Below are 21,873 nucleotides of genomic sequence, written 5' to 3' on the forward strand. Positions count from 1 at the left end.
CCCAGCCCCTATTCAAGATGGAGTTGCTCTGGTTTAAATGCCTCTGACAGAGTGTCTGGAGTTTCAATTTAATACCTCCTCTCAGGGAGGAGAAAGAGAAGGAGAAGGACCCAAAATAGATAAGAGAATTGCCCAAGGATGGCAAAGGCCCCCTTTTGGACAGGGAGGAGATAAAGGAGAGGGTCAAGAGCCCATCTACCCCGTAAGGCAAACCAACCTGCCAGCCAAAACCGAAATTTAGTCAAGTTCATTGTCTTCATAGCTTTGTTTTTTGCTTTCCCTTAGCTTTTTTTGTTTGTTTGTTTTGTTTTGTTTTGTTTTGAGACAGAGTTTTGCTCTTGTTGCCTGGGCTGGAGTGCATTGGTGCAATCTCGGCTCACTGCAACCTCCACCTTCCGGGTTCAAGCGATTCTCCTGCCTCAGCCTCCCAAGTAGCTGAGACTACAGGCATGTGCCATCATGCTGGCTAATTTCTGTATTTTTAGTAGAGATGGGGTTTCACCATGTTGGCTAGGCTGCTCTCGAATGCCTGACCTCAGGTGATCTGCCCGTCTTGGCCTCCCAAAGCGCTGGGACTATAGGCATGATCCACTGCGCCTGGCCAAACTGAGACCCTTAGTTTTAAAGTAAATGTTCCTATGGATTTCTCTAAGCATATCTGGCTGAAATTAGCAGGAATAGGAGGTCCAAGATGAGAAGGGGTTTTGGGAGTTAGGATACCAGCCCCAGAGTCTGAGGCGGTGGCTGGGCTAGAGGAGCTTAAAGTTGAGGGTGGAAGGCTGAACTTGGAAATACATTGGGAGTTTCATCATAGACAGGAGCACCACAAGAGAATTCAAAGAAACTGATTCAGCATCTAATTTTGTAATCCGTTCACTGTGACCCTTAGCAGTGTAATATTAATAATTGTTCAGCTTATTTTCTTGTCTGTAAAAAGTGGAAAATAATGTTTGTCTTACCTATTTCATTGGGACACTGTAAGAATCAAATGAGATTTTGTATGTGAAAGCATCTTCCTTTACCGCTTTACCAGAAAGAGACATTAAAGACCATGCCACCTGAACTAAACTACAAAGCAAGGGTATGGACAAATGCTAATCGTCAAGAATTCTCAGTCGGGGGTGGTGGCTTACCCCTGTAATCCCAGCACTTTGGGAGGCCAAGGCAGACAGATCACTTGAGGCCAGGAATTCAATCAAGATCAGCCTGGCCAATGTGGTGAAACCCCATCTCTACTAAAAATACAAAAAAATTAGCTGGGTGTGGTGGTGCACGCCTGTAATTCCAGCTACTCAGAAGGCTGAGGCATGAGAATCACTTGAACCTGGAAGGCATAGGTTGCAGTGAGCCGAGATCACGCCACTGCACTCCAGCCTGGGCGATAGAACAAGACTCTGTCTCAAAAAAGAAAGAATTTTCCACTTACATTCATCTCTTCTTAGGATTGCTAAACCCAGTCCTTGGTTTATTAATGACGCATTCTGACTTATTTCGAACTTACTTAGAACTCCACCACACATTCTTACTTCATTCCTATCCTAAGCTGTTTTTGCAGCCATAGCACCTGATCTCATACTTGCAGCAGGAACCCAGTAAATACTCATGGACAAATATATGCAAATATTTTAATCATAGAGAGTTTATCCATAACCTTAAATTCTCCTTTAACATAAACATTTCTATTTCTTTAAGCTGGAGTGTAAGGCCATTTCTAAGGAATTTTTTTAAGTGGTGATATCAATGTGTCTTATAAGATCAGTGATTATTAATACACTCTTAGTTCATATTTATACTATATCTATTTCAAAGAACATTATAACATTTACGAATCAAGCCAGGACAAAGAAACAACTGCAGACAAAGTGACTCTTTTGTGGCCTCTAGTAACTTGTGGCTTCAAACAATGAAGGCCATTGTATAAACTCCTTTGAGGGGTCATTGTGAGAATTAATTAGATTAAAATCTGCAAAGTACTTTGAACTTTTTCCAGAATTCCCTTACAAATAAAGATGACATTAATTTTTTTTGAGGTATCTTTATGTTGGTCCTCCCAGAATCAAATGTAACAAGTTCACCTGCTGTTGAACTGCCTGTGTTCCCTGAAGCAAATCCCAAGACTAAGCCAAATTTTATCTTTAGTGATTTTAAGCTGATCCCAAGAGCACACACAATGGAGCAGAATTTGTTGCCCTTATCACAAAGAGCTTGGTGTATGATATGCATGATGCAGTGTCTCATAATCCCTATGCCACATGGTAATTAAATATAAATTACTGTAGTTATTACAGCTATTTTATAGTGACCAACAGTTTTACCCTCCTCTTTGTTATTTATATTTGAATAATTTACATTCTGCTCATTTGCAATAGGATTTAAGGCAGCCTTCCCTTTAGTAGTTCTTCCTTATCCCTAAACAATGTAAATACTGAAAAACTTTCCTGATTCCGGTAACTGTTTAATCTGCACTGTATGAACAGAAGCACAAGCAGGCATTAAAGACAGAGTCTTAGATCCAACTCTCTAACAGCTGGGGCTCCTTGGGAACCCCTTCTCCTTAGTCTCCTGATCTTCTCTGATCCCAATCTTGTCCCCAGTGACCCCCTCAGCCCATGCTGTCCTCTACCCTTCCCAAGAAGGAGCAGCTCTGAATATTCTGAGTGCTGGGCTTGGGGCAGCAGAAACTGTGGAGCAGCCCCAGGTAAGCCCTGGGGAACAGTAGGATAAGAGGCCTATTGTAAATGAGGAACCTGTCTGGCAGGTGACCAACTTGGTTCGCTTGGGAGTGAGGGGGGTTCCCAGGACATGGGACTTTCAGTTTACTGGGACTAATTTACCTGGGCATTAAACTAGGTTCTGGGACCCTGATATTGGCGGAGTCTTTTCTGGGTGGGGAGAGAATCTTATTTGGGAAAGACACCTTGTTCCTTTTGGGCCCTGCAGCACACTGGTCTGAGTTATGTCTTCTCAGGGAACTCCGGATGTGACTCCTGTTACATGAAAATGGAAGAGGTCAGAGTTGTCCAAGAGGAAGGCCAGCCACATCCAGGCAGGGCCCCCATGGTCAGAACCCTGCTAGAGCCATCAAGGTCCCAGGTCAGTTCTGCAGCTTTGCAGGTGTGGACATGACACCTGTGGGTCAGGCTGGGGAAGCTAATGCATGCTAAACAACTGCCCTTAAGAGACTCAGTAGATCACTGTTGTGGTTATCTTCATAATCCTGGGGGATATACCTTTGCCATTTCCCTGCATGGCCCCCTTCACAGGACCAGTGATATGAGAAGCCAAGTTGCCTTAGAGCTAGAACAAAGGTTTTTGTGTGTTTGTTTGTTTGTTGAGACAGAGTCTCTCTCTGTCACCTAGGCTGGAGTGCAATGGCACGATCTTGGCTCACTGCAACTTCCGCCTCCCAGGTTCAAGTGATTCTTCCACTCCAGGCTCCCAAGTAGCTGGGATTACAGGCACTCGCCATCATGCCTGGCTAATTTTTGTATTTTTGTAGAGACAGGGTTTCACCATGTTGGCCAGGCTGGTCTTGAACTCCTGACCTCAGGTGATCTGCCTGCCTCGGCCTTCCAAAGTGCTGGGATTACAGACGTGAGCCACCGCACCCAGCCTAGAACAAAAGTTTTGAAAGGAGAAAAAGGTTGGTTGGTTGGAGACAGGGTCTTGCTCTGCTGCCCAGGCTGGAGTGCAGTGGCATCATTTGGGGTCACTGCAACCTCTGCCTCTTCCTATGTGTAATTTTTAAGTGAAAGTGGAAAATCCTAGTTTAGTTTTCCTGGAAATTTTTCCCCAGGCCCACGTCAGGTGAGGCCCACAGATAACCAACCCCTTCTACTGTGTACTGATTGTTATAATTTAGGGGAGGACATTCACGTACTACTACTCTAGCTGCCTTTAATCCTCCCAGTTGTGTTTAGTCCTGAGTTGTGACCTCAAAGCTCATGGGCCTGTCTTCTTTTTGTAAATAGTTTGGATATTTTTATCTCAAAGTGCATTATTTTGCACTTGCTCCCATGAGAGCTCATTTGTCAATTGTCAGATCACATGGTCAGATTTATAGGCTATTCTGATTATCTAGCTCAGGAATTGGCAAACGGTTTCTGTAAAGGCCAGATAATAAATAATTTCACTTCCACCACTATTGGTCTGCAGCTCTTCTTATGGTAGCAGTTGTTGCATTTCTCTGTGGGAAAGAAAAGAGGATTAAACACCTCTTTCTTAGCAAAACAGAGAGTAGGCATATGTGTGACAGACACAAGATGTATTCTGTAGTTTTGTTTGGCAGGAGATGATCCATTTCAAAACAAATTAAGAAGACTTGGAAAAAATATAATTCAGTATTTGAATAATGCTGCTTCTTGTTCTTTTTTAAAAATAATAATTTTAGGCCAGTCGCGGTGGCTCATACCTGTAATCCCAGCACTTTGGGAGGCCGAGGTGGGCAGATCTCGAGGTCAGGAGATCAAGACCATCCTGGCTAACACGGTGAAACCCCATCTCTACTAAAAATACAAAAAATTAGCCGGGCGTGGTGGCAGGCGCCTGTAGTCCCAGCTACTTGGGAGGCTGAGGCAGGAGAATGGTGTAAACCCGGGACACGGAGCTTGCAGTGAGCTGAGGTCGCGCCACTGCACTCCAGCCTGGGCGACAGAGCAAGACTCCGTCTCAAAAATAATAATAATAATAATAATAATTTTAGCTTTGCAGCAATCCTCAGGTGTCAGTCAGTCACTCTGCTGTTGTAGCAACAGCCAAAGAGAATAAACAAATGAGCATGGCCGTGTTCCAATAAAACTTTATTTATGGAAACTGGGATGTGACTTTCATATAATTTTAATGTGTCACAAAATATTAGTTTTCTTTCCATTTTTTTCAGCCACTTAAAAATGTAAAAACCATTCTTAGTTTGCAGGCTGTACAAAAACAGGCACTGGCGCGATTTGGCCCAGCACTTGCTGACCCCTGATCTAGACCTATCTGTGTAGAAGTGTTGTTAGAGGTTTTATCGCACAGGCTGTCCTCCAGATCATTTACACATGTTAGTATGTCCTTTCCTAGCACAGATGCCTGAGACTTAGGCTCTTGGTTTCATCAATCCTCACTTCCCAATGTACTGTTTTTAAAAATTTATTTATGTATTTATTTACTTATTTTGAGACGGAGTCTCACTCTGTTGCCCAGGCTGGAGAGCAGTGAGCCGAGGTAGCGCTACCTCGGCTCACTGCAACCTCTGCCTCCTGGGTTCAAGCAATTCTCTACCTCAGCCTCCCAAGTAGCTGGGATTACAGGCGCCCATGGTATGGGATTACAGCCACCATGCCTGGCTAATTTTTGTATTTTTAGTAGAGACGGGGTTTCACTATATTGGCCAGACTCGTCTTGAACTCCTGACCTCGTGATCCACCCACCTCAGCCTCCCAAAGTGCTGGGATTACAGGCGTGAGCCACAGCACCTGACCTATTTTCTTTTATTTATTTTTTATTTTTTTGAGGCAGACTCTCACCCTATTGCCCTCACAAGTAGCCTCCCAAGTAGCTGGGACTACAGGCACCCACCACCATCCTTGGCTAATTTTTGTATTTTCAGTAGAGACAGGTTTCACCATGTTGGCCAGGCTGGTCTCGAACGCCTAACCTCAAGTGATCGACCCGCCTCAGCCTGTCAAAGTGCTGGGATTACAGGCATAAGCCACGGTGCCCGGCCCTCAAATGTACTATTAAGGCAGCAGTATTTATACCACCCAACTGCCTTCATTTGGGCCGGGTATAGCTGGGGCCCCGGAACCCACCAGAATGCTTGCTTGTGGCTGTTCAAGCATCTTAGTGGCTCCTGTGAAAATACACTGGACCTTTCAAAATGGAAATCTGATTGTGGCTCCAACCTCTTCCATGCCTCCACGCTTAGCTCAGGCACTTGCCTCTTTCCTCTGAGCTGTAGTGTAGCTGCAGTAAACTTGTGTTTTCTGGGTTTCTGAGCACAGGCCTTTTCATGTGCAGCTTCCTCACTTGGAATACCTTTCTTCATCATTCTTTTAGCTAGTTAATTAGTAAGCTCTCTAGAGCCACTCGCATGGCACCCATCATGCCCCAAGTCTAGATGAGTCAATTTGTTACATGTTTCACTTTGTAATGTTATCTTCATTAGTGGCATTATTTGACTAATGGCTGCTACTAACTCTCATTAGACTCTAAGCTCCAAGAGAGTGAGGGACTGTATCTTTGCACACCACTGTATCTTCTGCACCTGGCACTGTGCCTGGCACAGAGTAGGTGGTCAGCAAGCAACCCAGTAGGCCACAGCCTGCTGCCTGGGGCATTGATACCTGTGAGAGTTCCCTCCCTTTACTAGCAGAGTGAACTTAGATGAATTATAAGATCTCTTTGAGCCTCAGTGTCCTTCTGTGTAAAATGGAGGTAATAACATAACTAGTGTCGGGTTATGGTGACTTAAATGAGATAATGTGCCTGGCACATGGCCTGATCTAGTCACTACTAGATTAACATTAGTCTCCTTCTCCCTTCCTATTATTGAGGTCCATTCTGTGGGTACCTGACACCCAAGTATCACTTGCCCAGATTCCCCCAAGTGCACAGGACTCCATCTTTCTGTTGAGAACTGCACAGTTTCCATCGAGAAATCCAGAATTAGAGATGAGACTACCGTGCCCTTCATATATCCACTGCCTTCCCAGGAACTGTCACTTGGGCCTCTAGTTCCCTCCCCTACCTTGAATCAACAGGCCCGCCCATTATTTTTGCTTCTGAGCTAGTTCCTTATTGCCTCACAAAACATTCCACTTTCACGCAACTTTTATTATTAGCCTGTCCTTTGGAAACCTGTCCAAGGTTTTATTAAGGCTTCTAGGTGAATAATACTAAGCTGTTGTTTATCTACTTTTCCATTTTTTTAACCACTTAAACATGTAAAAACCTCACAGAAATTTGTCAAATTTTCTCTTTAAAGATATCATCTTGACAGTCTTCTCTGAAATTAATTTTATTTATTTAGCTTGCCTATTTCACAAATGAACCATAATTTCCCAGGTTCCCTTTATAAATTTCTAAATGATAATAAATATTGTCATGTAATAAAAATTATAATATTTTGAGCCCACTGTGCTAGGAACCTTACATACACTATTTAATTAATTATTATTATTATTATTATTATTTGAGACAGAGTCTCACTCTGTCACCCAGGCTGGAGTGCAGTGGCACAATCTAGGCTCACTACAACCTCCACCACCCGGGTCCAAGGGATTCCTGGGCATCAGCCTCCTGAGTAGCTGGGATTACAGGCATGCGCCACCACACCTGGCTCATTTTTTTGGTATTTTTAGTAGAGACAGGGTTTTGCCATGTTGACCAGGCTGGTCTTGAACTCCTGGCCTCAAGTGATCCACCCACATTGGCCTCCCAAAGTGTTGGGATTACAGGTGTGGGCCACCACGCCCGGCCCACTATTTAATACAATCCTTATAACAATCCTTCATAGTAGACACTATTGTTCCCATTGTGTACATGGAATAAATGAAATTTTATAAATATTTTTGTTCTAAGTCACACAGTTAGGAATCAAGATTTGCATCAGGTTTGTATAAGTCAGGTGCCCATTGTCTTTTCACTCTGACCTTTTTCCTCCTTTCTTAGGCTTGTTGGTTCATAATGGTGGTGGGGAGGGTATGTATGTCATATTTTTGCTTTTCCAACCTCCTGAGTATACAGCCAGTTGTTATGACCAGTTACCCAATTTTGCCAATGGCCCCTCAATGTCATGTTGCACTTCCATCAGAAGTTGGGTAGGTCTTAAAGTATTATCCTTGTATTGAAAACAGTAATCATCCATCCATCTATCCATCCACCCATCCATTCAATATTCCTTAAGAGTCTGTATACCGACCGGGGGTGGTGGCTCACGCCTGTAATCCCAGCACTTTGGGAGGCCGAGGCCAGCGGATCACCTAAGGTAGGGAGTTCAAGACCAGCCTGACCAACATGGAGAAACCCCGTCTCTACTAAAAATACAAAATTAGCCGGGCGTGGTGGCACATGCCTGTAATCCTAGCTACTCAGGAGGCTGAGGCAGGAGAATCGCTTGAACCCGGGAGGTGGAGGTTGTAGTGAGCTGAGATCGTGCCATTGTACTCCAGCCTCGGCAACGAGAGTGAAAGACAGAGTGAAACTCTGTCTCAAAAAAAAAAAAAAAAAGAGTCTGTATGCCAGATGCTATGCTATGTGCTAAACATGTCTTAGACCAAAGAAATGTGTCCCTAGTTTTTAAAATCAAGACATTGTGGAATTAGTGGAAGAGGCATTGGCGGGTTGGGGGGTTAGGGTAGGGATGAAGAAGAGAAAGGAAGGGAAAGGAAGGAACTTCCTGTGAAGTCATTCCCCTGGGCACATGAGTATGATGGAGGAAGGCAGGGGAAGATATTGAGATTCTTACACAGCAAGATAGGAATGATAAGGCAAAACCAGCAGAATTTTGCCCTGGCATGAAATACTGCCTGTTTGTGGTACCTTATGATTTTCAGTTCCCTTCTCCAGAAGCTGATACTTTCCTATATCTCTGATGTTCTATTTACTCTTTTTGAAGCCACTTTTAGAAATTGGCCAGCATATGGACATGGTGGTGCAGCATATGGATGTGGTAGTCCCAGCTACTTGGGAGGCTGAGGCAGGAGGATCACTTGAGCCTGGGAGGTTGAGGCTGCAGTGAGCTATGATTGAGTCACTGCACTCCAGCCTGGCATGATTATAGCTCACTGCAGGCTAGGTTAGTGGAAGATAAAGGCTCTCTCAGGCTGCCAAAAAAATCAAGTTTCTGACTCTAATCAGGTCTTGAGAGCAAGACCATCTCAAAAAAAAAAAAAAAAATTGGCCAGCATAGATGTTAACCTTTGCATTTTGTGTTCTCTGTGTAGGTAGCATATCCACTCATCTCAACAGCCTACCAGAATTGTGACGGTAGATTCAAGTTATGCTTTTTAAAAGATTTAAACTGATTTACTGGGCTTAAGAAGGGGTTTACTTCTTCTTTTTTTTTTTTTTTTGAGACGCAGTTTTGTTCTTGTTGCCCAAGCTGGAGTGCAATGGTGTGATCTCCGCTCACTGAAACCTCTGCCTCCTGGGTTCAAGCGATCCTCCTGCCTCAGCCTCCTGAGTAGCTAGGATTACAGGCATGCGCCACCACACTCAGCTGATTTTTTGTATTTTTAGTAGAGACAGGGTTTCACCATGTTGGCCAGGCTGGTCTCAAACTCCTGACCTCAGGTGATCCACCAGCCTCAGCCTCCCAAAGTGCTGGGATTACAGGCGTGAGCCACCGGGCCCAGCCTACTTCATTTTTTCCCTTGGTTTTGCATGTGTTTGTGTGTGTGTATTAGTCTGTTCTCACACTGCTATGAAGAAATGCCCAAGACTGGGAAATTTATGAAGGAAAGAAGTGTAATTGACTTCCAGTTCCACATTGCTTGGGAGGCCTCAGGAAACTTGCAGTCATGGCAGAAGGCAAAAAGCAAGTGCCTTCTTCACAGGGCAACAGGATGGAGTGAGTGCAAGCAGGGGAAATGCCAGATGCTTAATGCAACCATGAGATGTCATGAGAATTCATTCACTATCATGAGAACAGCATGGGGGAAACTGCCCCCATGATCCATTTACCTCCACCTGGTCCTGTCCTTGACATGTGGTGATAATGGGGTGAGATTTGGATGGAAACACAGAGCCACACCATATCAGTGTGCATGGTGAATGCATTTGCACACAAGTGTGTATAGACTTGTACATGTGAAAAGCAAGGGGGGCCTGGATTGTTGTTCAATCATTAAAACATGTTCAGACAGAGGAATCCTGGTGATTAGAAGAGTCCTCACAAAGTGGCCTTTACTTTGCTAAGTTCATTGTGAAATCAGAGTCTGAAACTTGATTTTATTAACAGCTTGAGAGTGCCTTCATCTCCCACTAACCTAGCTTACGAAAACTAGTAAATACAAAGGAAAATATTGTGAGTATGCAAGAAAGTGTTCATATGTTTTAGAGATCCACACTAAAGTGAATGGTTATCTCGGTCAGCCTGGGCTGCTACAACAAAATACCATATGCTTGGTGGCTTAGAAACAACAGGAATTTTTTGCTCACATTTCTAGAGGCTGAAAGGTCCAAGATCCAGGTGCCAGCAGATTGCATGTCTGGTGAGGGCCTGGTTCCTGCTTAAGAGATGGCTGTGTTCTCCCTCTGTCCTCACATGGTATAAGGGGCTAGGGGCCTCTTGGGGTCTTGGCACTTATCTCATGAGGGCTCTGTCTCCATGACTTAATCGTCTCCAAAAAGGCTCCACCTCCTAATATCACCTGGGTGGGGTAGGATTTCAACATATGAATTTTGGGGGACAGAAACATTTACACCATGGCAGTGGGGAGGGGCCTAGGATTTTCTTTAATATAGTTTAGTTTTTTTATTTTTATTTTTATTTTTTTATTTTTATTTTTTTTGAGAGGGAGTTTTGCTCTTGTTGCCCAGGCTGGAGTGCAGTGGTGTGATCTCGGCTCATCGCAAGCTCTGCCTCCCGGGTTCAAGCGATTCTCCTGCCTCAGCCTCTCAAGTAGCTGGGATTACAGGCATGTGCCACCACATCCGGCTAATTTTGTATTTTTAGTAGAAACAAGGTTTCTCCATATTGGTCAGGCTGGTCTCGAACTCCCGACCTCAGGTGATCCACCCACCTTGGCCTCCCAAAGTGCTGGGATTACATGTGTGAGCCACCATGCCTGACTATATAGTTTAGTTTATAAAAGTGGGAGAAAGTGAAGCAAGTGTAGGAAAATCTTGATTATGATTGAACATAGTTATAGGGTATTTCATACTATTCATTATACCTTGTATATATTCATTATATTATTTTCTTCACTTTTTTCCTTTTACTTATTTAAAAACCTGGAATACTTTTGTATGTTTGAAATTTTTCTCTTTTTTAACTTTTATTTTAAGTTGAGGAGTGCACGTGCAGGTTTGTTATACAGGTAAACGCTTGTCGTGGGGGTTTGTTGTATGGATTATTTTGTCACCTAGGTATTAAGCCTACTACCCACTAGTTATTTTTCCTGATCCTCTCCCTGCTCCCACCTTCCACCTTCCAGTAGGCCCCAGTGTGTGTTGTTCCCCTCTTTGTGTTCATGTGTTCTCATCATTTAGCTTCCACTTATAAGTAAGAACATGTGGTATTTGGCTTTCTGTCCCTGCATTAGTTTGCTAAGGATAATGGGCTCGAGTTCCACCCACGTCCCTGCAAAAGACGTGATCTCACTCTTTTTTGTGGCTGCATAATATTCCATGGTGTATATATACCATGTTTTCTTTATACAGTCTACCACTGATGGACATTTAGGTTGATTCCATGTCTTTGCAATTATGAATAGTCTTGCAACAAACATACGTGTGGATGTGTCTTTATGATAGAATGATTTATATTCCTTTGAGTATATCCAGTAATGGGATTGCTGGGTCAAATGGTAGTTTTGTTTTTAGATCTTTGAGAAATCACCACACTGTTTCCCATATGGTTGAACTAATTTACACTCCTACCAACAGTGTATAAGCATTTATTTTTCTTCACAACCTTGACAGTACCTATTATGTTTTTACTTTAACCATAGCCATTCTGACAGGTGTGAGATGGTATCTCATTGTGGTTTTTATTTGCATTTCCCTAATGGTCAGTGATGTTGAGCTGTTTTTCATATGCTTGTTGGCCACATGTATGTCTTCTTTTGAAAAGTGTCTGTTCCTATTAATGGAGTTGTTTGTTTCTGTAAATTTAAGTTTCTTTAAAATAGTTTAGTTTAGTTTTTAAAAGTGGGAGAAAGTGAAGCAAGTGTAGGAAAATCTTGATAATGATTAAATCTAGTTATAGGGTATTTCACAGTATTAATTATATATATTCACTTTTGCGTGTTTGAAACTTTTTTCTTTCTTTCTTTCTTTTTTTTTTTTTTGAGACAGAGTTTTGCTCTTGTCGCCCAGGCTGGAGTGCAATGGAGTGATCTCGGCTCGCTGCAACCTCTGCCTCCCAGGTTCAAGCGATTCTCTGGCCTCAGCCTCTCCAATAGCTGGGACTACAGGCATGAGCCACTATACCCAGCTAATTTTTTGTATTTTTAGCAGAGACAGGGTTTCACCATGTTGGCCAGGCTGGTCTTGAACTCCTGACCTCAGGTAATTCACCCTCCTCAGCCTCCCAAAGTGCTGGGATTACAGGCGTCAGCCACTGCACCCAGCCTGAAATTTTTCTTATATAAATTTTAAAAATCTAAAGAAAGTGACAGTAATTTACAGAAATAAATAAAACAGTCAGGTGGCCTGATTATTCAAGTTACCTTAACCAGAAATACAACCTAGAAAACTAATTTGATTAAGACTTCTGGGTCCACCTGCAATCCTAGCAAGGGCAGATAGCCGTAGGATCCAAGCACAAAAGATTAATGCCCTACTGGTTTAGTCTGTGTGTGCTGTAACAGAATACCTTAGACTGGGCGACTTAAAAAGAACAGAAATTATTTCTCACAGTTTGGAGGCTGGGAAGTCCGTGATCAAGGTGCTGGCAGGTTTGGTTGTCTGGTGAGGGCCTCATCCTCTGGAGGGGAGGTGGAAGGGTAAATTAACCAAATGCTGCCCGAAGCTTCTTTTTTAAGGCACTTAATCCCAAACCTGAGGGAGGAGCTCTTATGGCCTGATTGCCACTTAAAGGCCCCACCTCTTAAAACTATCGCATTGCAGCCTGGCCAACATGGTGAAACCCCGTCTCTACTAAAAATACAAAAATTAGCCAGGCAGTAGTGGTGTGCACCTGTAATCCCAGCTACTCAGGAGGCTGAGGCAGTAGAATCACTTGAGCCTGGGGACGAAGGTTGCGGTGAGCCAATATCATGCCACTACACTCCAGTCTGAGCAAAAAAGTGAGGCCCTGTCTCAACAAAACAAAAATCCTATCATTTTGGCAACATCTGAATTTTGGAGGGGCCGTATTCAAATGATAGTACCTACTATCTGTATAAAATGACGTAACTACCTGTTTTTGTTCTCATGTCTTTCTCCAGAAAAAACTGATTTGATCTCTGTTTACTAAATTACAACTTCAGTACAATCCTGCCTCCCCCAAAATACTCACAGAGCATCTTTGAGGGGCCCAATCTCTTTGATTGCTCATTTACAGCCTCCTAGTCTACTCCAACAGATAACTGATTCCCTCCTTTGCATTGAATTCTTGCTAAAATAACCTTCAGAGAGTGGCTTATTCTCTCATCTGCAAATGGTTTTTTTTTTGTTTTGTTTTGTTTTTTGTTTTTTTTTTTTGAGACAGAGTCTCGCTCTGTCGCCTAGGCTGGAGTGCGGTAGTGCGATCTTGGCTCACTGCATCCTCCCTACCTCAGGTTCAAGTGATTCTCATTCTCATCTGCAAATCTTGAGGAGTGCCTCACAATTGTTCCCTCCTCATACCAACCATATCTCACATAGTGCTGTCCATTATCCAGCACATAGCACAATTAAAACCTAATCTGCTCTAATCCCAGTACTTTGGGAGGCTGAGGCAGGTGGATCACCTGAGGTCAAGAGTTCGAGACCAGCCTGGTCAACATGGTGAAACCCCATCTCTATTAAAAACACAAAAAATTAGCCAGGCGTTGTGGTGGGCACCTATAATCCCAGATATTTGGGAGGCTGAGGCAGAAGAATCGCTTGAACCCATGGGGTGGAGGTTTCAGTGAGCAGGGATAGCACCACTGCACTCCAGCCTGGCGGCAGAGTGAAACTCCATCAAAAAAAAAAAACAAAAAACAAAACCTAATCTGATCAAGTCCACCATGAACAAGCCTGTGGTCTGACAAGGGAGTGTACTTCAGAATTGTGAAATGCTGCCCTCAACAAGGTGTTAACGGGTGGGTCTTTGTTCTTAGAGCTCCCAAGATGGTGGCAAGCCTTTTGTTCTCTGACCAGAGGTTCCTGGCCTCACGGATTCCAAGGAATGGAACCTTGGGCCATGCGGTGAGTGTTATAGCTCTATTAGAAGCCGTGGGTCACAGAAGAGAACCGTGGAACCCAGTGACTAACTAGTGTTAAGCTCAATTAGGACAAACCTGGGCACTTAGCTGTGCAGGAACAATGGTGAGCCTCTAGCCCCAACGGGAGCAGCAATGCGTGCCTCGCTGGATCAGAAACGCAGAGGACACCCTGCCGGATCTGGAGGGGGGGAAGTCAATGGCAGGTCTGCGATGGCAGCGAACAGCAGTGGTGGATGGTGAGCGAAAGCTCACCTCGAGCCGGAAGAAACATGGACCAGAAGAGTGTGCAGTTGCAAGATTTAATAGAGTGAAAACTGAGCCCCCATACAAGGGGAGGGGACCCAAAGCAGATTGCCCCTCCCTGCTCGAATGCCTGGGGTTTATATCCCAATCATTGTCCCTCCCCCTGTGCTCTCAGATGATAGATGATTTGACTATTTCTTTACCTCCTGCTTTTAGCCTAATTGGTATTTTAGTAAGCCCTCTTTACTACCTGATTGGTCAGGTGTAAGCTGAGTTTCAAGCCTCGTGTTTAAAGGTGGGTTCAGTCATCTTCCCCAGCTAGGCTTAGGAATTCTTAGTTGGCCTAGGAAATCCAGCTAGTACTGTCTCTCAAAGGGAACTCTAGCAGCTGCATTCTCATGGAAATATTTAGATTAATTAGAGGACAAACTTTTTTTTTTTTTTGAGAGAGACAGAGTCTCTGTCTGTCACCCAGGCTGGAGCACAGTGGTGCAATCTTGGCTCACTGCAACCGCTGCCTCCCAGGTTCAAGGAATTCTTGTGCCTCAGCCTCCCGAGTAGTTGGGATTACAGGCTTTCACCATCATGCCCTGCTAATTTTTTTGTTGTTGTTGTATTTTTAGTAGAGTCGGGGTTTCACCATGTTGGCCAGGCTGGTCTCGAACTCCTAACCTCAAATGACCCTCCCATATCAGCCTCCCAAAGTGTTGGGATTACAGGTGTGAGCGACTGCACCTGGCCTGTGGACAAACTTTCCTTGTGTGTCTACAAATCAGTGAATGAAAGATCATTTTTAGAGAATGAAAACTAACCTCAAGAAAGCAGAGAGAAGGTAGAGACTTCTGGGGTCTGAGCTCTCCCATATGACTTTCATGCCATGGGACTGTAGTAGTCACCCAAGAGAATGACATAGGCCCATCTGTAGCCATCTCTCCCCTTCTGCTCTTCTGTCCCAGGATCTAGTTCTAGGAACAGAAAGGACAGATCTTCAAAGACCTAGACATCTGATGCCTACACTCATAGGCTTCTCCCATCACATTCCCTGTCCCTATATCAGGTACGTCAGTCCTGCTCCAAGCCAAAGGAGTGGTGCCTCAATTGCTACCACCAATGGCAAAAGGCATCTATTTCTGCTGCTTCCAGCTTCTGCTTTTGCTTTAGAAACTGTCATTCTTGGGATACATGAGAGACAGACACTGCTAACCTAACTGCTCGTTCATCTTCCACTCCTGTCACTTCCATTCCATCAGATATCTTAGGGGCTGAAACTGACACAGGAGTTAAGAAGGGATTACTTAGGCAGATAGTAAGGGCATGGGAGTCCTCCTAAGGCTTTTCTTTTTAATGAAAAGCAGCCCCAAATCATTTTCTAACAAAGAGCAGCCCTGCAAACTGGGAGCTTGCACGGGTGCATACTAGCAGGAACTAAGGACTAGGCATTTTCAAAACAGAGGCTCCATCTTCCCTTCTCTGCCAGCCACGTGTATTGTAAGGAGCAGACAAGATGGCGCAGGTCAACTGGGAAGTCTATTTGCATGAGAAGATTAGGGTGGGGAGACCAGCCTTCCTGGCGCACCATGTAAACATCATAACTGATCCAACCAATCTGTGAGCCCTATGTAAATCAGATACCGCCTCTTCAAACTGAGTTATAAAACTTGGTGCATTCTCCACCAGCTGTTCCTTTTTGCTCGGAGATCCCTCTATGTGTAGAGGAAACTGTTTCTCTTTCTCTTCTCTTCTGCCTTTTAAACCTCCGCTCCTAAACTTCTCATGTATGTATGTGTCCTAAATCTTCCTGGCACGTGACGACGAACCCCAGGTTTATACTCCAGACAACATAGCCACTTCAAAACCTGAGAAATAGCAGGACCGTATGAGGATTCTCGACCTTGTGGCCCAACCTCTCTGCCTGTTTGCCCAACACCAGCCTCCTGGAATAACAGAGATGGCTAAAGCAAAACCTCCTTTGTGTTTACAAATTGTTTTCAAAAACATGGTTTAATCTCATCCTCCTTCAGATCTGTGAGATAGCTATTATTTCTATTTAAAGAGACAAGACACTAGGGTACAGAGAAGTTAAGTAATTTGTTCACAGTCACAGAGTTAATTGAAAGCAGAGCCATGATGTGAACTGAGATATTCCATCTCCTGGAGGAATTCATCTGTATCTAAATCCAAATTATTACTGAGCTTTGAGCTACGATATCTCTTTCTTTCTTTTTTTCTTTTTTGAGACAGAGTCTTACTCTGTCACCCAGCCTGGAGTGCAGTGGCGTGATCTCGGCTAACTGTCGCCTTGACCTCCCTGGGCTCAGCTGAGCCTCCCGAGTAGCTGGGACCATAGGCATATTCCACCACGCCCAGCTAATTTTTGTACTTTTTGTAGAGACAGGATTTAGCCATGTTCCCCAGGCTGGTGTCAAGTTCTTGGGCTCAAGGGATCCGCCCGCCTCAGCCTCCCAAAGTGCTGGAATTACAGGCATGAGCCACTGTGCCCAGCCTATGATATTTCTGTAAGAAAAATATTGGTTATAGCCACCAAGTTATGTTACCACAAAAAATGACTCATTATTAGCTTCAGGCTGAGACTGTTCATAGCCAAAAGCCATATTTCATTCTGTGTTGAACTCATTAATTTAAACCATTCCTAATTTTTTATTGTGAGGAGTCAATAGATAATATTTACAGTTAATAAATCAAGAAAAACAAATATATTACATATACCGATTCAATGGTAATCAACAATATAACTTAAAAACAAACTATTAATAAATCTTCTGGGTAATGGGTGTGGAGTGTGGGTGTTGTGGAGACGAGTGGCAAGAGACTTTTGTTTTTCATTTAAGACAACTCGGTACAGTCTAAATTTTTCAAACGTGCAAATGTTACTTCTATAAATTAAAAACAAATTTATTTTATTTTTTGAGACAGAATCTTGCTCTGTCGCCCAGGCTGGAGTGCAGTGGCGCAATCTCGGCTCACTGCAACCTCTGCCTCCTGGGCTCAAGCAATTCTCCTGCTTCAGCTTCCCAAGTAGCTGGGTTCACAGGCATGTGCCACCACGGCCAGCTAATTTTTGTATTTGTAGTAGAGAGATGGGGTTTCACCATGTTGGCCAGGCTGGTCTCAAACTCCTGACCCTGTGATCTGCCTGCCTCAGCCTCCCAAAGTGCTGGGATTACAGGCATGAGCCACTGTGCTGGGCCTAAAAACAATTTTTAAAATAGAAAAATAAAATGAAGTAAAAAATATTTTATCAATGAGTGATTGCTTAGTCATATGTAATGTTATGTAGCCAATAGAAAAAAATGAGATACCGCTATATAAATTTTAAGTAAGAAAAACACATTGCAGAATGATACTTGAATAATACTATTTATTTCAAATTTGTGTGTGTGTGTGTGTGTGTGTGTGTGTGTGTGTGTGTGTAGATAAACTCGCACACCAAACTGGAAGGATATATACCAAAGTCTAGGAATAAAGAGTAGGGAGGAGAGACTTTATTTACTTTCTTTTTTTTTTTTTTGAGATGGAGTCTCGCTTTGTCGCCCAGGCTGGAGTGCAGTGGCACCATCTCGGCTCACTGCAACCTCCGCCTCCTGAGTTCAAGTGATTCTTGTGCCTCAGCCTCCCGAGTAGCTGGGACTACAGGTGTGTGCCACCACACCCAGGTAATTTTTGTATTTTTAGTAGAGATGGGGTTTCACCATATTTACCAGGCAGGTCTCGAAATCCTGACCTCATGATCCTCCTGCCTCGGCCTCCCAAAGTGCTGGGATTACACACGTGAGCCACTGTGCCGGGCCGATTACTTTCTGTCACACGCGTCCGTGTGAAGAGACCATCAAACAGGCTTTGTGTGAGCAATAAAGCTTTTTAAGCACCTGGGTGCAGGTGGGCTGAGTCCGAAAAGAGAGTCGGCAAAGGGAGATAGGGGTGGGGCTGTTTTATAGGATTTGGGTAGGTAGTGGAAAATTACAGTCAAAGGGGGTTGTTCTCTGGGGGGCAGGGGCGGGGGTCACAAGGTGTTCAGTGGGGGAGCTTCTGAGCAAGGAGAGGGAATTTCAAAAGGTAACGTCATCAGTTAAGGCAGGGACCAGCCATTTTCACTTCTTTTGTGATTCTTCACTTGCTTCAGGCCATCTGGATGTATACATGCAGGCTTGAGCTTGGAGGCCTGACACTTTCTATACTTCTATATATTGTTTGATTTTTTTCAAGAAGCATGTGCATTGAATATGAATGTATATGGATGATTCTGCAGGTTCAAAGCTAAAGTGATTCTGAGTGTCTTCCTTTTCATGCCATGAAAGAGCCCAAATGTGGTTGTATCGTGTTATGTATGAGAGTCAGGATCTTACACTGATTCGTAGTGAGGAAATTCACTGGTTCTCTGCTCCATGGTATTGTTGCAGAAGGGAAGTTTATGAATCAAATCACTCCACTCTTGTGCCTTAACATCACCACAGAGCTGACCAAAAGTCTGACTCATGTTTCTTTTTATATTGTTAGATTTCCTTTCTCTGCTTGGTTTTGAGCATATGTCACCAGAATGCATGGGATTTAAATCCCCAAATCTAGAATTAATATCTGATGACTGTAACAAGGTATCTGAACCACACTTTGGAATTCTGGACTTTGGGTCTTGATTTACCCTGGTACTTACTATAAACTTTTTGAGACCTTGGCAATGAAATTATTGACTTTGAGCCTTGGCATCTTCATCTGTATCATGAAGATGTTAATAATATTAATCCCACAGTATTATTGCCAAGATCAAATGGGATAACCTACATGAAAGCCTTTGAAAATTATAAGCAATATACAAATAAATATAACATATTATTATTTTATTAGTCCTAATAACAAAAAGATACTTAATGCTCACTGACTACAGGGTTAGAGAATGAAGACTCCCTGCCTTACTTCTCTTTTCCATCCCGTGCAAAATGTTCCCCACAACACCACCCCGCAAAAAAAAAGATTTGCTTGGCAGTACAATTTTGATTGTTTAGTGTTTCCATAGTGGTGTACCAGGAATCATAGGCAAGACAAGGAACTTGTAGCAAAATATTTCCTTTTTCTGTCCCCAGCCCAGATTTGTCCCCAGCAATACCAGGTTATTTATACCTTTTCTTTCCTTTATACTTGGCTCTTATGACAGCCAGGGCACATGGCCTGTACAGTGTTTTATTAAAGGATCTCCCAGTAGGATTGTAATGGTTTTAAAAGATGATCACAAATTCTTTGACATTTCTCCATTGAGTGTGGGATCTATATTCCCTTCATTTGAATCTGGGTGGATTCATGACTGCTTTGACTAATAGAGAATGGCAGAAGTGTTGCTATGTGAATTTCAAGCCTAAGTTACAGAAGACCATGCAGCCTCTGCCTTGTTAACTAGGACATTTGTTCGTAGATTCTTGTCATCATAAAAAGTCCAGCTACCCTGAGCCACTGTGCTAGAGAGGCAATGTGTAGATGCTGTGGTCAGTAATCCCTGTTTAGCCTGGTCTTCTAGCCAAGATATCAGAAATATGAGGGAAACCAGCTTGGACCCGCCACATCACTCTACGTGCCAGATCAATGCCAAGTGTCCTCCACCAATGCCTCATGGAACAGAATTCTTCAACTGAGCTCTGCTTAAATTCATGACCTACAAAATTGTTTTGGGGTAGCTTGTTATGTAATACTTGGTAACCAGAACAGGAACGATAATCCCATTTCAGTTCAACTTTTGGGCAGATTAAGCACAATTATGGGGGTCAATTTATCTTTCTTTTTTCTCTCTTTGCAGTGAATTTTTTTTTTTTTTTGAGGCAGGGTCTTGCTTTGTTGACCAGGCTGGAGTACAGTGGTGCCCATCTTGGCTCACTGCAGCCTCAACTTCTTGGGCTCAAGCAATCTTCCCACCTCAGCCTCCCAAGTAGCTGGGACTATAGGTGCATGTCACTATGCTTGGCCAATTTTTGGTTTATTTTTTGTAGAGATGGCATCTCACTCTGTTGCCCAGGCTGGTCTCAAACTCCAGGGCTCAAGTGATCCTCCCATTATGGCCTCCCAAAGTGCTGGGATTATAGGTGTGAGCCACGATGCCTGGCCTTCCTACAGCACTCAGTATTCCAAGAGATCTCCCATCCAAGCACTAACCAGGCCAACTCTGCTTAGTTTCTAAGATCAGATAAGTTCCTTAAAAAAAAAAAAAAAAAAAGGAGGTTACTGACTTTTCTTGATAGCTGGGTATTTTGATAAAGACTTCCAAAGAGATATCCTAAGCTTGAACTCTTCCCCCAAATAGGGACCACCAGAGCTTCTTTGCTGTCATCTTGCCTGAGAAACTTCCTTGCACTGGGGCTACTGAGTCAACAACATTCTTCATAAAAATAATTTTCCTTTGGGAGGCTGAGGCTGGTGGATCACTTGAGGCCAGGAGTTTGAGACCAGCCTGGCCAACATGGTGAAACCCTGTCTCTATAAAAAAATACAAAAATTAGCCAGGTGTAGAGACAGGTGCCTGTAATCCCAGCTACTCAGGAGATTGAACCTGGGAGGCGGAGGTTGCAGTGAGCCAAGATTGTGCCATTGCACTCCAGCCTGGGTGACAGAGCAAACCTCCATCTCAAAAAAAAAGAAAGAATTTTGTAAGAATATTTATAGGTACTCACCGTTTCTCTTAGGTAAAGAGCTAAGAGTCGAATTCCTGGGTTATGGGATAGATATATGTTTAACTTGGTAGGAAATTGCTAATTTTTCAAAGTGTTTATATCATTTTACACCTCCATTAGGAAAGTATGAGTGATCATTCCTCATCTCACCAACATTTGGTATTGTCAGATGGGTTTTTTTTTTCATTTAATTTTGGTGAATTCTAATTTATCTGTTTTTTGTTGTTGTTGTTGCTGCTGCTGGTGTTTTTGATATTGTATCTTAGAAATTGTTGGCTAATCCAAAGTCACGAAGATTTACACCTGTGTTTTCTCCTAAGCGTTTTATAGCTTTATCTCTTTCATTTAGGTGTATGACCCCTTTGAGTTAACTTTTGTACATGATGTGAAGACATGGTCCAAACTGATTCTTTTGCTTGTGGATATCCAGATGTCCCAGCACCATTTGTTGTAAAGACTGTTCTTTCCTTACTGAGTTGCTTTGATCCCTTTGTGGAAAATCAGTTGACCATAAATGTATGGATTTATTTCTGGACTCTCAATTCTACTGATGTATATGCCTATCCTTATGCATAGTTTTAATTGTGGTAATTCGTTGTAGTCTTAATTGTGGCAATTCATCATAGTCTTAATTTGCATTTAATTGTATTTTCCTGATGACTAATAATTACCCTAGAAAGTTCCTTCTTACCCGTGCCAGTCAATCCCTTTCTGCATCCCCATTCCCCCAGAGCTAGCCATTGTTTTGATTAGTTTCCACTGCAAATGAGTTTTAACCTGTTCTACACCATTATATAAAAGGAATCACACAGTGTACACTTTTTAGTGTGGACTTCTTTCTCTCAGCATGTTTTTGAGATTTATCCATGTATGGTGTATATTATAGTTTGTTCCTTTCAGAA

General features: G+C 43.2%; 1 protein-coding gene and 1 non-coding gene across 3 annotated transcripts in view; both read left to right on the forward strand.

Annotated features, from left to right (window-relative positions):
- BLOC1S6 (biogenesis of lysosomal organelles complex 1 subunit 6) overlaps positions 1–21,873 on the forward strand; it is an 84,392-nt gene that overhangs the window by 10,256 nt on the left and 52,263 nt on the right. The window contains exons 2-3 of one of the 2 annotated variants that reach the window (XM_063698514.1): positions 2,595–2,698; positions 2,969–3,093. The exons of the other annotated variant lie outside the window; for it this stretch is intronic. The gene's annotated coding sequence lies outside the window, so the exon portion shown is untranslated. The remainder of the gene's footprint in view (positions 1–2,594; positions 2,699–2,968; positions 3,094–21,873) is intronic. 2 annotated transcript variants of the gene reach the window in all.
- On the forward strand, positions 4,134–4,261 carry LOC115930944 (small nucleolar RNA SNORA41). Its single transcript, XR_004067527.2, has one exon. It is a non-coding gene; the product is annotated as a small nucleolar RNA SNORA41 (small nucleolar RNA).

Source organism: Gorilla gorilla, chromosome 16, assembly GCF_029281585.2.
Source record: "Gorilla gorilla gorilla isolate KB3781 chromosome 16, NHGRI_mGorGor1-v2.1_pri, whole genome shotgun sequence".
NCBI classification, from domain to species: domain Eukaryota; kingdom Metazoa; phylum Chordata; class Mammalia; order Primates; family Hominidae; genus Gorilla; species Gorilla gorilla.